The sequence below is a fragment of the Arvicola amphibius genome, chromosome 6 (assembly GCF_903992535.2).
Source record: "Arvicola amphibius chromosome 6, mArvAmp1.2, whole genome shotgun sequence".
Lineage (NCBI taxonomy): Eukaryota > Metazoa > Chordata > Mammalia > Rodentia > Cricetidae > Arvicola > Arvicola amphibius.
The window spans coordinates 124,130,674-124,145,890 of NC_052052.2; the positions used below are offsets into that span (position 1 = coordinate 124,130,674).

The window sequence follows — 15,217 nt, forward strand, 5'->3', positions numbered from 1 at the left end:
GGGCTCCAGCAGCATGAGACAGTGAGTCTGCAGGACTAGGCAAGGCCTTCAGCACCATCTTCCAGCTCCTTCGAAAAGAAGTTGATCATTGCATCCAGTCCCACTGTTAGCGAGTGTATTCATACAGTGGTTCAGGGAATAGTTCAGAAAATTTAGGGAGAGGGAATTAGGTCATTAGGCCAACAGGGGATGAGTGGAGAGACTCCTGGGTGGGGGGCAACCAACATAGAGAAGAAATGTACTACCTCTCCCCTGCTAATGAAACAAGGCAGGAAGAGATGGCGCTGCCAGGCAGGAGCAGAACTGAACCTTATGAAGTGAGTGAAGTCCCAGCCAACAGGACCAGCAGATTGGCTTTTAGTGCAGCCAGAGGTGGAGCTCCAGAGGAGATAGAGAAGCTGTAAGAAAGAAAAAAGGAAGATGAGAAATATTCTGATCCATCTGTCACCTTCTATCATTGCTTCCTATTGGCCAACACTGAAGCAGGACAGTGGTGGCACATACATTTTATCCTATCATCTCGGAGGCAGAGGCAGGTGGTGCTCTGTGAGGTTGAGGCTAACCTGATCTACATAGTGAGTTCTGGCTAGCCAGGGCTACAAAGCAAGACTCTGTCTCACAAAACACAACAAAACAAACTAAGATTTAAAAAAAAGCTGGGTGGTGGTGGCGCATGCCAGTACTAGGGAGGCAGAGGCAGGGGGATCTCTGTGAGTTCAAGGTCAACCTGGTCTACAAGAGCTAGTTCTAGGACAGGCTCCAAAGCTACAGAGAAACCCTGTCTCAAAAACCAACCAACCAACCAACCAACCAATCAAAAGAAAGAAGTGAGCAAGACAGTGGGACAAGATTATATAAAAGACACGGGGCCTTCCAAAAGTTAGAAAATATTTGAGAAGATGGAATCTAGGTGATTAGAAAAGATATGGGAATACTGAGGTTTCTTCACTTGTGATAGTTTGCATGTAATTTGCTCCCATAATCTCACAGGGAATAGCACTATTAGGAGGTGTGACATTGTTGGAGTGGGTGTGGTATTGTTGGAGAAAGTGTGTGGCTGTGGGAGCAGGCTTTGAGATCCTGTGCTTAGGGTACCACCCAGTGTCTCAGGTGACTTCCTGTCAACTGATGTGGTCCTGCCAGATGTAGGACTCTCAGCTACCAGCACAACATCTGCCTGCATGCGGCCATTCTCCCTGTCGTGATGATAATAGACGAAACCTCTGAAATTGCAAACAAACCACCTCAATTAAATATTTTCTTTGTAAGAGTTGGGGTCATGTGGTTTCTTCACAGCAATGGAAATCCTAACGAAGACACCTTATGCCGGATGAAGCCTTTCTTGGGGGCAGCTTGGGGAGTGGTCCCAGAAACACAACTTCCAAAATTCTTGTCTCAAGAATTTGAAGAAGGAAATTCCAAGACCCTACAGGGCAAGTTTCAGAGAGGCTTTTTATTATAGACCCATCGCTGCAAGCTTAAAGAAGTTGGTACCGGGCTTCCATGTAGCAGAGGGAGCCCAGGAAATGGGGTACCAGTAAGATATTAGTCTGGGGCTTTTAGAAAACTTATTGCAGAAATTGGGGTGAGGTGTAGGAAGGAAGATGAGCTGGTGAGTCCAGCAGGCACACCCAGGTAGGTGTCCAGGTGCCTTTCAGGTCTCACTTTCAGTCACCCGAGGCAGTGCAGTCTTTAGGTCAAGGCACTCACAGGGAGATAACAAAGAAATAGAAACCAGATTGTCCTCTTGGCCTCCTGGCCTCCAATAAGGACATTCTGGGAATGACTGCTTTGGAGTCCCTGCCCTACCTGATCTCCCTTTATCTTCTGATCTCATGAGAAGTTAGAGCCTCACCTCTTAAGGAACCTATTCATTTCCACCGACTCCCACATCAGGAGCAAGGTACTGCCCCCCCCCCCCCCCCTCCGACAGGTCTTTCCACTCCTGGCTTCTGTCTCTTCTCTCAGAGGCACCAGAGCCTTGTATGCTAGCTGCAACTCAGGGAAAATGCGTGCAGCCTCTTCTCTTGCATCAGGCAGAGCTGCATACCCAGGTAGGGTAGCCTCACACAGAGGGGGCTGGGCTCCACAGCCCATACTTTCCCCATTGCTTAAAGAAAGGACAGAACTGATTTGAATACAGAGCACAGATATTTTCTGTGTGGGTGTCAGCTGGGAAAGCCAGCTTCGTAGCACCTGGGGACACTGGCTAATTCTCCCACAGGGAAAGAAGCAACCATTCTTCCTAGTTCATTGCCAGGCAACCCAGAGGGAGTCCCTGGGGTTGCATGTAACAATCTCTGCTGTGTACTCAATGTTTCTCCTCATAGCATTTCTGGCCATGCTACTAGAAAGTCCCTGCTGCTAGTGTCACCATCCACAGCCACCCTACCGTCACTGGGGAAGGCATCTTTTACCGTCCGGGAATAGGATGGTCAGGAAAGGCTTTACTTCATGGTGATATCTGAGCAAACGGCTGAGGGGGATAAAGTATGCTGTCTAGGAGGGACTGGGAAGTTAGGGGTATGTGGTTCCTAATTCCTACAGAGACAGGGTAGGAAATGAAAGTTTAACTAGTCGGTGTCCTAAGCAGGTAATCTGAGTCACTGACTTACTCCCCTGTCACTTTTATGTCGTCCTCTCCAGGCTGAAATCTAGGAAATCTGCTTCTATCAAAGCATTTCGCTCTTATAGCTCTCACAAAAGAAATGAATACACTTTCATTTTTGTTATTCCTTAGAATACCAAATACTTCATCCTCTTGATAATTTTTCATTTTCATAGTCATTTAGAGATGAAGAAATTAAGGTTCCAAATACTGTGTTGGTACAGTTTTTAATGGAAAGGCTCTTGAATCCAATCCCAGAGCCACCTGGACATCAGATGTTCACCATTCTAGCAACACATGACTACAGCTGTCGTTTGGCTGTGATTTGGGGTTCATTGTGTGGAAATTGTCTCACTAAGTGAAACTGGAAGCAACCCAAACCCCTCACACCGTGGGTTGTGCGGTGGGTTTGCTCGTGACCTCCAAAGTTCACATGCTGTGAACTGAATTACCAGAGCCATTCTTGCTCCTTAGTGTTTGTTGAGCGTCTTCCAGTCACCTTCAGGCCTGGAGGGAGGGTGAACAGGAAAAGAGTCTGGTCTCTCTCCCCTAGACCAAGGAAACACTCCTCTTTTTCTCTAGGACATTTGTTTTCCTGCCCTTTCTAAGCCCAGGATCTAAACAAGGTCCCCCTTGCTGTCAGGCCATGGACTGAAGGTTACATCATCAGCTTCCCTTGTTCTGAGACCTTTGGCTTTGCAGTCAGTCTTGTTATGTGTACTGTAGGATTCCAGCTGGTAAACAAGTGGCCACGGAGCTTCTCAGCATCTGTCAGCCGTATGTCTACCTAAATAGATGTCCTCTCTTAGATAGATCTATTTGTCTATCTAGTTCTATATTACACTGTTTTTGTATCTTTGGAGAACCTTGCTAATATTGGTATAATTTCATAAATTAAGACACACATTCGTGTTACAACAGCATCCAATATCAGATGGTAAGAGCATGTGTTCTCTTCTGGAAGGCTTTCTAAGGTAGACTGATTAAAAGAGCACATGTACGGGCTTCTTCCCTCTAAGATGAAAAGGAAAGGGTGAGATAAAATATGCTCATTTTGAGAGTCACCAACATAAATCAACACTGGAACATTACACAAGGGGGAGATGTAGAAAGGTGGATTTTTTATTTTTATTTTTTGGCAGGGTTTCTTTGTGTAGCCCTGGACGTCCTGGAACTGGCTCTGTAGACCAGACTGGTCTTGAATTCAAGAGATCCACTTGTTTCTGCCTCCCAAGTGCTGGGATTGAAGGTGTGCATTGCTATGCCCAGCTAAAAGGTAGATTTTTAATATTTACCTCATTAAAATTATGTGTATGTGTGTATGCCTGCTTGCCTGCATGTGAACCACGTATGTGTGATGCTGTGGAGGACAGATCTCCTAGAACTGGACCCTGCTGGAGAGAAGTGCTGAGACTCAAACCTGCATCACCCTCAGGAGCTGCAAAGGCTTTTAGCTGCAGACCTCTCCAGCCCCAATACATATCCTATTATTTCAAGTTATTCAACATTTCCACTGCATGACTTATTTTAGGACAGACACATTTCTCCCTAAAGGAGCGCCTCTAGATTTATTATTCTCCTCTCCTGGCCTTCCTCATTCATATGAAGAATAAACCTAGACTGTTTATATTCTTTGACAAATTCGTGCATGTATACAATGTATCTTGATCAATTTTACCATTCCCTTTTCTCTTTTACCTCCCACTCCTGTTGAACCCCTTCCTTCCTTTCTTTTTCTTAACAAGGCTCCCCCCTCCCAAGCAAGCCCCAGCATTTTCATGCCCCCTGAGATCAGGGTTAGTTTCATAAACGTGGGTGGTAGGTTATTTTCTGAATCATGCAAGACTACCTTTGTGTGAGTGCTTTAAAGCATATTTCTTTGGCAATAATAACATATATTAGAATCATAATATAGGGACTGAAAAACAAGTTTCTCAGTGTTTCCAATCCTGGCATAATATGTTGCTAACAACCTTGTTTAAAACAGAAACACATTTTGAGTATTTCTGAGTATAAGAAACACCTTCTGACCCTTGACTCATTAAGGACAGAAGGGAATAGTTTGTACGATGTCAGAAACCAGCAGAACTGTTCGAACATGACTGAAAGGGGGAGAATTGAGGAAAGAAAGAAATAGCCAAGAGACCAAAGATAGAGTCGGGTGGACAGCCAGAGAATTCTGTATCCGCCCAAATTTTTTTCCCATACCCCAAACAAAGGGGGAGGGTAAAAGACCATCATACCATGGTACAAGGAACAAATGAGTGTGATTACTTCCTTAATTCTCAAAGCATACAGTAACCACACCTTAGATCAAACATTCAGTTATCTGGCTTTGAGGATCAAGAACAGGGCTGAACTCTTTGTTTTTAGATCATGATGGAACAGAGAGTCAAATCTGTGGGCTCCCACAGTGTAACAGATATTCCAGCTCAGGAACATGGAATGTGCTACTTCTTAAGCTGTATGGGCTTGTCATAGCCTATATATTTTTCTATCCACACTTCCTCATCTTTGTGTTCCCTGCGAGTCTATTAAGCAGACCCTTCTACTCCCTGTCAGCTCAGTGTAATGACTGCTTAGCGTTTTTGCATGTAGTTGCTCCTAGCAAAGCCCAGCACGAGAGGCACCTTACATCCTTAGAGCTTCTTGCATGCTCTTTGGGTCCCCAGCTTTTCAGGTTGAAAACCCCCATCCCAGACTCCAGTTTCATGGAAAGAACTCTGCTATCCACTGCAATATTACATTCTGAGATTCAGAGATTATTGATCAGAAATTTCAAAATCCCGACTGTTTTCCACATACTTTTTTTTTTTTTTTGAGGTTGAAGGTTTATTCAGGGGGCTATGAAGGGGGAAGGGTGAAGGCAGGGGTGGGGGGGAGAGAGAGGGAGGGAGAGAGACAGAGAGAGAGAGAGAGAGAGGGAGAGGGAGAGGGAGAGGGAGAGGGAGAGGGAGAGGGAGAGTGGGAGGGAGGAAGGGAGGAAGGGAGGAGGAGAAGAGGGACAGGGGCGGAAGTGAAGTGGGGAGAGAGGCAAAAGCTGCCTCTCTGAAAGGAAGATGGAAAAGAGAGCGAGCTCCTTTCCACATACTTTTAACAGTGTTCACATCCTACGATTTGGATAGCTAAATTCATGTTGAAAGAATATCATTCTAAGTTCAGCGATACTTACAAAAGACCTGTAGCCTGCAGAAATATTAAAACAATGAAAAAACAGTTTAAAATTCAATATTCTTTTTTGTTGTTGTTATTTTTTTCCAAGATAGGGTTTTCTATAGTTTTGGAGCCTGTCCTGGAATTTATTCTGTAGACCAGACTGGCTGCAAACTCACAGAGATCCGCCTGCCTCTGCCTCCTGAGTGCTGGGATTCAAGGCGTGCGCCACCACTGCCCGTCTTAAATCCAGTTTTCTAATAAGGTAACATCCCTCATGGAATCACATTTAAGGACTTGTTTAGCATTGAAAATGTGTTACACCGTGAGAGATCATTCAAAGCACTTATACAAGGCACACAATACATGTGAACACCTTAGTAGTCATCTTTTTAAATTATCCTTCTTATCCCCCTGTTGATATGTCATACTATGCCTGTATATTCATTTGCTCTCTGAGATTAATTAGGGTCTTTTTGCGTTAGCATGGGCAATTACTTTATGTACTAGATCATGAAAGACTAAGCTTTTGGTAGGAAAAATAATTTTTGGTCTGTGACACCATTAAAACATTTCTGAGAATTGATGGGTTTGGTAAGCACCTGATAGCCTAGCATTTCTTCCTTATGGAACCTAAAGGAGAGAAGGAACTACAGTAAGTGTGTTTGGAATCCTCTCAGCCTTCATCAACGCACAGACCCCTTTCCTTGTTCTCTCTAGCTCGGGGCTTTTCTCAATTCCCCACATAGGAAACTCCCACAGCCAAAGGGCCCAGACTCCCAGGAAGGATAGATGCTCTTAACTTTTCCCATTACAGAGATGCCAGTTGGCAACCAAAATACAACATGTCTAGTTGTAACTGAGACAGGAGTCAAGTCTTTAAAACTCAAGTGTATTCAGAGAGCCCGCGGTTTGAGAGGACAGTGCATTAAAATCTTGGAAATCAGTCTCCTATTTCCTCTCCAGATGACAGCAAGGCTGTCAGTCATTCCAGAGCTCGGTCCTACCCTCTCATCAGGCGATCAATCACATTTCTGAGTCTGCTGGTGTCCATGCCTTGCTGGTCATCTCCCTCTACTTTCTTCTCATTCTGTGGATGCTGGGGTTCAGGCTTTTCTTGACAGGGAGTCTAACTAGTTTCTGTTGGATTAACTTTGTACTCTTCCGGGGGCGTCTGGGCTGGAAAGGGTGTACCTCAGAATGAATAAACAGCAGTGTGTATGCTAGTCTAGTAGTGACTCACACGAGCCAATCCCTTTCTACAGCACGGAGTAAAAGTGTCTTCATAATGTAGAATATGAAAGAGTTCCCCATCTGTCCCTCACTTCCCTTGTCCCAGTTAGACTCAAATTTCCGGGTTTTGGGTTTTGTTTCACTTTTCTTTCTATTTAATTTCTGAGTACAGTGTGTCTCATGAACTACGGGGTCAGTAGAAACCAAAACAATTCGTTCATGTTTATCTGAAACTCAGATTAATCTGGTATACATAGCGTATCTTTTTCTCGTCTCTTCTTTCCTTCTTTCTTTCTTTCCCTTTCCTTTTTTTTTTATTTTTTTTTAAGACAAGGTTTCTCTATGAAGCAATCCTGGCTGGCCTCAGACTCACAGAGATCCGCCTGCCTCTGCCTCCCAAGTGCTTAGATTAAATGGGATTAAACGTGGGTATTACCACTGCCTGGCTCCACATTGTATCTTGTGACCTGATTTTTCACATGCCACCTGATGGGAGACTGTTGAATATACTAGCCCTTTAGCACAGAGGAACAAGAAGTCCCCATGCCACAGCTACCCTAGAGAACTTTTGGGAAAGACACATGCATCTCTAGTCTGTTCAGCCCATACAGCAGCTCCTGGAAACTTGGAATGTGATGAATGAGACTGTGAGCCTGAAGTTTTAATTACTGAACAGAAGTTTAAAATGTGACAGGTGGTTGTGCTGTGCTGGGAAGCACAGATCTATAGTGTTTCCTGTGTTCTCTTCCCAAACCTAGCTAATACAATTTAAGACCAAGAAGTGACTAAAATGGTCCATACTTGGAAAGATGCTTACAGTTCTCAGAAGTTTAGGCTGTGAGCATCCATTCTGTGCAGATGCGGTTTGGTCATCAATTAATATAATCTCTTGTGTGGCATGAGTATGAGGTGCCAGTATAGACACAGGGAAGATGTCATTCTTCACCAAACTCATCCAGTAGATGAGATAGCTAACTATATAATTTCAGCATTTAGGATGGAAAAAAAATCTACCACAGAGCAGACATATAAAATAGATGAAATAGCCTTTTTTGGTTTGTGCTTTTGAGCTGTGTGACCCTTCTCCACCATGACTTTAAGCAAACATCTGTTAGCTATAGATCCACAACATTTAAAGACGGCTCCTGTAGTGCAATTCAGCCAGCAGAGAATGAACCTTAAAAGAACTCATTGTTACTGGGAGACAGAAATGTGGTGGACAAACTGGGGGAAGTAGAAAACAAAGGAAGCAACTGCTTTCAGTGTTACTGTGTTTCTGGCAGGTGGGTAGGAGGAACGGAATGGGTATTTCCTACATCGGCAGCAGACATTTTTATACAAAAGCCAGACAAACATGCTTTGGACAATAAAAGGCTGTCTGAGCAAAGACACCCTTCTCTGGTTAACTGACCAGATATGTGAATGCTCAGTGAATGCCAGACTCCCCAGTGGGTGCTGGGGCATGACACTTGGTAGACCAGTTCTCTACTTAATGGAGCAACATCTAATTGGAGAGGGAATGACAGGATCTGATAATCTCAGACTCTTTTTTAAAGAATCGAAACAAGTGCTCACTTGGGCAGCATGTGCTAAAATTGGCACAACATAGAGAAGCCTAGCATGGCCTCTGCACAAGGGCATACAAATTTGTTCAGCATGATGTATTTCTGTTATCTCTGAACATGACATGTTTATTGCAATTATGAACTCACAGGAGGACTGGTTACCTGCATCTAACTGCACAAGATCAAGACAACCCAAACTCTGGCATAGATGGGATATATATGGCATATATGTTTGTGTGTGTACATATATATATATATATATATAAAATGTGTGTATGTATTTCCTTTTTACTTAATGACATCCCTGCCCAAAGTATATTCATAAACACAAAAATGCATTAATATTGTGGTATACAAAAGATCTTTAAAATGTCATTGATATTGATATCTCATAATTTAAATTGAAAACTCCTCCTATTTTAGGTCTACTTTACACGAGACCAAAAGGCTGAAAATGCTGTGACAGGAAAGTCAGTGGACCAGAGTTTCAGAGTTAACAGCAATACAAAAACCTTAGTGCTCCGGAATGCAAGGCTATGGGGAAGACGATGAGACCAGAATGACTTGAGGAACAATGGAGAGTACTTCAGAGAGGTAGTGTGGTGAGAGAGGCTAGAGACAGTTATGCGAGGATCCTCAGATGAGAATAAGAAATGTGAGGATTAATTCGCACAGGTCTTGACATTTGTGGTGACTCACAGTTTGGATTGGTAATACAGGAAAAGTGTTAAATCTCACTGGCTTTAATAAGCAAACACAGCAAAGGATGCTCATGCTCATTTATGCCGTACCCAGTAACCTGTAAGCCAGGCCTGGAGCCACCAGAAATGGCCTGGGCCTGTACCTTGATATCAAGCTCCCCTTCCAGAATCATGAGAAAATAAATTTGTCACGTCATTTGAGTCACCCAGTTTGTGACATTTGTTATGAGAGTGATAGCAGCCTGGCGGATCAGAGAACCAAGAGAGAGGGTGCTGCGGTAACAGGCACCCCAAACCATGAAAGTGGCTTTATAACTGAGCAATTAGGAAAGGGTAAAATATTCTGTGGATCATGTTGGAAAACCTCCCTGCAAAGAGCCCGCCAGTAGAAATGGAGTTGTCAAAGGGATTTCTGGGGCTCTTAGAAGGCTGAGTGAAGGGTGGTGTAGGGTGCTTCTGCTTTCACATTTTGCACACTGGAGGAAAGGGGATCCCCATTCTGAAATGGCACCAAACTTGGCTGCATTAGTTCAAGTGTTGTTGAGGGTGGCACTTACAAGTAACAAAATTAGGTATTTAGTGGAGTAGCTGTATAAGCTAAATTCGGAAGAGAGATTTGATCCTTTTGTATAAGTAAATGTCAAAGGAAAGAGGTGATTGGATCAAGGAATTGTTAAGCCAAACACTACTAGCTCTTGGATACTGGAAATCAATCTATGTATGTATCATGTATCTACCAATGTATCTATCTATGCATCTACCTATGTATCTATCTATGTATCTATGTATCTATGCATCTATGCATCTATGCATCTATCTATGTATCTATCTATGTATCTATGTATCTATGTATCTATGTATCTATGTATCTATCTACCTACCTACCTATCTATCTATCTATCTATCTATCTATCTATCTATCTATCTATCTTCTTCTTCTTCATCATCTATCTGTCTATTCTCTATATATCCACATTCTTCTTTCATATTACATTTGTTTTATTTTGCCTGTGATGTGTGGGGGAGCGTGTTAGTGGGAGTTCTGGGGTTCAAACTCTGGCTGTCCATCTCAACATTTCAGTGTAAAGGTACTTGCTGCTGAGACATTTAGACTCCTCGCTATCTGTTTTTTCTGAGACAGGGTCTCCTGTAGTCCAGGCTAGCCTGAACTCACTATGTCTCTGAAGGTAACTCCCAGCTGTCCTGTGTCCATGTCCCCAGTGCTGGCCTTACAGACACACGCCACCACACTTCAGTGTTGAAGATGTACAGATGAGTAGCCCTTTAACAGACACATCATGGGTGCCAGCTCTGAGCATGCTTACCTTCCTCAGCTGTCTGAGCAGAAAGCCCCATAGAGAGGGGTGGGGATCATTTCAGCAGAGATGCTGCACATTTAATCTAAAATAAAGAAGTGGAACCGAATGAAGGAAAGTTGTCATGCCTTTTGCATTCTATATGATGAGACCATAAACTATTCTACTGTGAACAAGTCCTGTCTTCCAAGAAACAGAAGAGTACTCCAGAAGTAGTTTCAAGATCATTGTGACTGACACTTCCACTTAGGGTATGCTTTCAAATTCAGCTGAGGGTGGGCAAAGTTTGGTTTGAATAGCCATGTATGGGCCAGTCTTTTTTGGGGAGCTGCTTGATTGGAACCCTGCTTAACTACAGGGTCAGGACTCTGTGCAGAGGTGGAGTCAGCCTCATAGAGATTCAAGCAGGTAGCATTATCACACAGTTGGCCTGAAAGATGAACACAGAGTCTGTGAGTGTATTCTCATGACCAGATCTAATTGACTTGGCCTTCCTAGCTAATGGACTTTCTTAGGATGAATTCTCTTTATTCTTTCACATATCTCCCTTTGGGCACACAGATGTCTGTCTTATGCCTGTCACAGCTGTATTTTAATGTCATTTATTTGTTATTCTTTTTATATGTGTTGTTTCTCTGCACCATGTGCCTGCAGTGCCTGCAGAGGCCAGAAGAGGGCATCAGATTCATTGAAACTGGAGTTACAGATGGTTGTGAGCAACTATGCAGGTGATGGCTGTCAAAGCCAGGTCTTTGGCAAGAGCAGCCAGTACTCTTAACGGCTGAGTCATCTTTCCAGCCAGACAGCTGTATTTTAGATGCATATGACTTGTCTGGTTTCACTGGTTCACAGCTGGAGAGAAATTTTGACTCAGGATAAATGTTTCTTGTGTCTGATCCTGATTCAGATGAGCTACATATCACTTTGGACTTTAGAATTAATGCTGGGATGAGTTAAGCCTTTGGGGACTTTGGAGATGTGATAAGAGTATTTTGCTTAGGGAAATGACATTGGTTTTGTCACGCCAAGGGTGAAATTTAGAATGGATTGTGAGTCAATATCTATACATTGAAATTCTAAACCCAAGTGTGACTATTATTGGGGATATGGAGATAGGTCTTGCTGAGGAAAGATCAACAAACACCCAGTGAGATGAACGTCAAGCAGAGAGCATCGTCTGAGGCCAGACACAACACTACCTTAGTCTTACACTGCCAGGCTCTAGAAAAGGGAGAAGTCAGTGAACTATCCGATCATCAGCCAGAGGAGACCTGGACAGTGGAGCATGTGATAAGGGGCTAAGCCTTGACAGCCAAATAGAATATAGGGAAGAATCTGGAGTTCAGCACTCTTGCTTCTTGAAGACAGAGCCCAACTAACAGCAATGTGCCTAAGTGTTCAAGCCTACAAGATATACATTCCCTCATCATAGACAAATTAGTATTATCAGTAAGAATTCTGGGGAAGGTACCGTGTCTGCGAAGACTGCTTGACTGATCAGAACTGCCTTGCTGTGGAGAGGTCCGGATGTTTTCACTCAGGAGGCTAATCGCCTCATCTCGGCTAGCCTTAGCCTCCTGAAAGCCACTCCTTGCCCACTTCTGAGTCTGAACTAACATCTTGTGATCAATATATTAAAAAAAACATTTTGAAATCTATTAACTTAGCAGGCCACTAGCTTTCATCATCCCAAATGCTAAGTATGTCATCAAATAACATCTGAGACCTAGAGAAAAGCTTCTCCCTTCTTGCTGTATCCTCCCCTCTGATGGGCCCACCAATCTGTTTTAAGCTTGCCTTGATTTATGACTTTCTTTGTACTATAAGATAGAACACCAAGAAAATGCTTACATGTTGGGACATGGAATTTAGGGTTCTCAGGCCATGATCACTAAAATTTAAAAATAAACTAGTTTTTTCTTTTATTGTTGTTAGAGAGAGAGAGAGAGAGAGAGAGAGAGAGAGAGAGAGAGAGAGAGAGAGAGAATGTAGAGAGAGAGAGAGACAGAGAGAGGGGGAGGATTATTATGCTCTGGAAGGAACCCTGAGGATGATCCACTCGTACACCCTGAATGGAAGTGATGTACTCATTGAGTCGAGGCCCACTGATTTCTTTCTGCTGGTGAATTGTTGGTGAGTTCTTTTTCAGCGTTCTCAGATCTTGCTCCGTTTTGCTTATAGTCTGTTGGTTTACTAATTAAGGACCCTGATATGATAGATACAGGTTTTGGTCAGTTTTTAAAGTATTTGGTTTGAGGTGTCTAGTTGGTTTATTTTGAAAAAATTTTGGTGTAGAAATTTGATTTTGTTTTGTTTGTTTTCAGGTCTCTAAAGACATTTTGAATTTTATTTGCTTTTGGAACTATGAAGGAATTTTGGTTTCTGTTTTTGTTTGCCATTGGTTTTGCCATTGGCCTGTTTTATTACCACTTGGCCCTTTTCTCATGATACCCTCTATCAAATACCTAATTCTGTGATTTTCTGTTGCATTTCATGTGACCTTGGCAAGTCTTTAGCTTAGTATATGTATAGGCACTTTTTCAGGAAAAGGGACAATCAATCCATCAAAGAGTTGTTTTAATAGGGTGGCGGGTTAAGGTTTCTAAGATTTAAGAAGTGCTTGGAGACAAACCTCCATCAGGTACTCCAGATGTCCTTACATGTGATAATTTTTGACTTTCAACTTGCAAATATTTGCAGAAATGGGGAGATCTAACCAAAGAAAACTTGGTTTTATGATTTCCCCACTGGGAAGGTGGATGGTTGTATTAGTCAGGGTTCTCTAGAGAAACAACTGATAGAGGAATCTGTGTATATAAAAACAGAATGTTTTAGAGTGGCTCTAACTATCCAACATTGACTATTTGACTATCCAACATTGGCTCTCTCCCTGTGAACATCCAGGGACCCAGAAGCTTTGCAGTCCACAAAGCTGGGTGTCTCAGCCGCTCTTTAGCGTATGTCAGAATCTGGAAGAAGTGTCCTCTAATGAACATGGCCTTGGGAATGAACTTGACGTGAGAATGAGCATAAGCCCTCCTTTCTTTTAGGTCCTTTATTTCAGAGAAGGTGTGGCCCAGATTTAAGGTGTGGATCTTCCCACCTCACAAGATCTGGATTTAGGATGAGTCTTTGCACTTAAAATAATACAATCAAGACAATCCTTCACAGGAGGACCCAGATGCATAGGTTTCAGTTAATTCCAGATGCAGTCAAATTGACAACAAAGGATAGGCATCACAGGGGAACATTTGATGTTCCAAAATTGGCATTTTTGTATGCTTAATTAACTTCTAGGCAATAAAATAAAAACCACAATGTAAAATTTTTGTAAAAAGCAATAAAGTTGGTAATTTATAATAATGAGAGCTCTAAGAAAAGCCTGCATGTGCGTTAGAATGAGATACTAATGAGGAATTTATTTAAGATGCCAATCATTGCCTTGTTCAGCTATCATCAGAGAAGCTTTCTCCTGCAGCAGATAGAGACAGATATGATGACCTATAGCCAGGCATACAGAGTGAGAGACCTTGAAACACTCAGCCCTAAATGGATGCCTCCATTAAATCCCTGCCCTTATGGCTCAGAGAACTGCAGGAAAGGAGGTAGACATAGTATAAGAGGCCCAGCGAATGAATGGCACCAAGAAAACAAGGTCAAGAGAATCAACGTGACCAAAGCTCCCATGAACTCAGAGACAGAGGCAGTCTGCTCTAAGTCCTCTGCACTTACTTTATGGCTTCCAGTTTAGTATTTTATGGGGTTCCTGAGTGTGTGAAAGAGTGGGTCTCTGATTCTTGTGCCTTCCCTTAGGTTCTTTTCTTTCTGTTGATTTGGCTTGCCAACCTCTATGTGATAATTTTAGTTTTATCTTATTTTGTTATTCTTTTAAAAAATGAATGAGTGAATGCAGCCTGTCACTTATACTTGCAGGAGGAGGGACAGCCAGCTTTCTGCAGAAGGATGCCGTGGAGCCTGTCACCCTCTCCAGAGGGGCCGCTCCTTCAGGAATAGGTGACCAACAAAGAATGACTCCGCAGATTTTTGTGTGGGCTTTTATTTGGTTATAGTTTGGTGTTTTTCTGTTTGTTTGTTTTTGTTTCTCCCCCTCTCTTTTTGGGCTTGGCTTTATTTTCTTTTCTTAGGACCCTGTAGGTGGAGACTGCTCATTCATTTCCTGGCCACCCAGAGCCGAAATAATCACACAGAAACTGTATTGATTAAAGCACTGCTTGGCCTATTAGTTTATGCATATTTCTAGCTAGTGCTTACATCTTAAATTAATTAACCCATCTCTATTAATCTATGCATTACCACAAGGTTGTGGCCTACCAACAAAGTTCTGGTGCCCAATGTGCGTCTTTCTCCTTTGGCAACTACACGGCTTCTCTGTGATTCTATCTTCTTTTCTCCTCTGTCTCTGCTTGGAATTCTTGCCTTGCCCTGTTCTGTGCTTTTTTATTAACCAATGGTAATAAAGCATATTTACAGCACACAGAGAAAATCCCACACCATTCCCCATTAAAGTTGTTTTCTACAATTTGTAATAATTTATAATAATGTTAAGGTTAACTTATGTTGTGAAAAGATAGAAAAAAATGGAAGTGGTTGCTATTAAGATGAATAGAATATAAAGGTTAT

At 42.6% G+C, this 15,217-nt stretch overlaps 1 pseudogene; it reads left to right on the plus strand.

Annotated features, from left to right (window-relative positions):
- Positions 1-8,563: 8,563 nt before the first annotated feature.
- On the plus strand, positions 8,564-8,663 carry LOC119818099 (annotated as a pseudogene).
- The last annotated feature ends 6,554 nt before the right edge of the window (positions 8,664-15,217 follow it).